Source organism: Mus musculus, chromosome 3 (assembly GCF_000001635.26).
Source record: "Mus musculus strain C57BL/6J chromosome 3, GRCm38.p6 C57BL/6J".
Taxonomy (NCBI): domain Eukaryota; kingdom Metazoa; phylum Chordata; class Mammalia; order Rodentia; family Muridae; genus Mus; species Mus musculus.
In genome coordinates, this window is record NC_000069.6 from 119709071 (window position 1) to 119710176 (window position 1106).

The window sequence follows — 1106 nt, forward strand, 5'->3', positions numbered from 1 at the left end:
TCACAAAATCCAACACTCCTTCATGATAGTCTTGGGGAGAGGGGATACAAGGTGCATACCTAAACACAATATAGTCAATTTGCTGAAAGCCAGTGGCCAACATCAAATTAAGTGAAGAGAAACTTAAAAGCATTTCCATTAAAATCAAGAACAAATTAAGGCTACATTCCACCCATCTCTTCAATATAGTACTTGAAGTTCTTGCTAGGGCAATAAGACAACTAAAAAGGGATATGAATGGAAAAGGCAGAAGTCAATGTATCTCTAGTCACAGATGATATGATAGCATATATAAGCAACCTCAAAAATTCTACCAAAGAACTTCTAGAGCTAATAAACACCTTCAATAAAGTGGCTAGATGAAAATTTAGCTCAAAGAAATCAGTAGCTCTCCTCTCCTCTACATAAGCAATTAACAGGCTGAGAAAGAAGTTAGAAGACAGTAAGATACCGGAAAGACGCCCGTGGAGCCCGAAGTGGCGATTCACCGAATTCGAATCACGCTCACCAGCCGCAACGTGAAGTCGCTGGAGAAGGTTTGTGCGGACTTGATCAGAGGCGCCAAGGAAAAGAATCTGAAAGTGAAAGGACCGGTGCGCATGCCTACCAAGACTTTGAGAATCACTACCAGAAAAACACCTTGTGGTGAAGGTTCCAAGACCTGGGATCGATTCCAGATGAGGATCCACAAGCGACTCATTGATTTACATAGTCCTTCTGAGATTGTTAAGCAGATTACTTCCATCAGTATTGAGCCAGGAGTTGAGGTTGAAGTCACCATTGCAGATGCCTAAGACAACTGAATAAATCGACTTAATAGTCAAATTTTGCTGGCAAAAAAAAAAAAAAAAAAAAAAGACAGTACCCTTCAAAATAGCCACAAATAATATAAAATACCTTGGTGTAACTCTAAACAAGCAAGTGAAAAACCTGCATGATAAGAACTTCAAGACTCTGAAGAAGGAAATTGAGGAAGATATCAGATGGAAAGACCTCCTATGCTCATGGATTAGTAGGATTTACATAGCAATAATAACCATCTCAGCAAAAGCAACCTACAGATTCAATGCAATTCCCATAAAAATTCCAACACAATTCTTCAGAGA

General features: G+C 39.2%; 1 pseudogene; it reads left to right on the forward strand.

Moving 5' to 3' along the window:
* On the forward strand, positions 437-835 carry Gm4332 (predicted gene 4332; annotated as a pseudogene).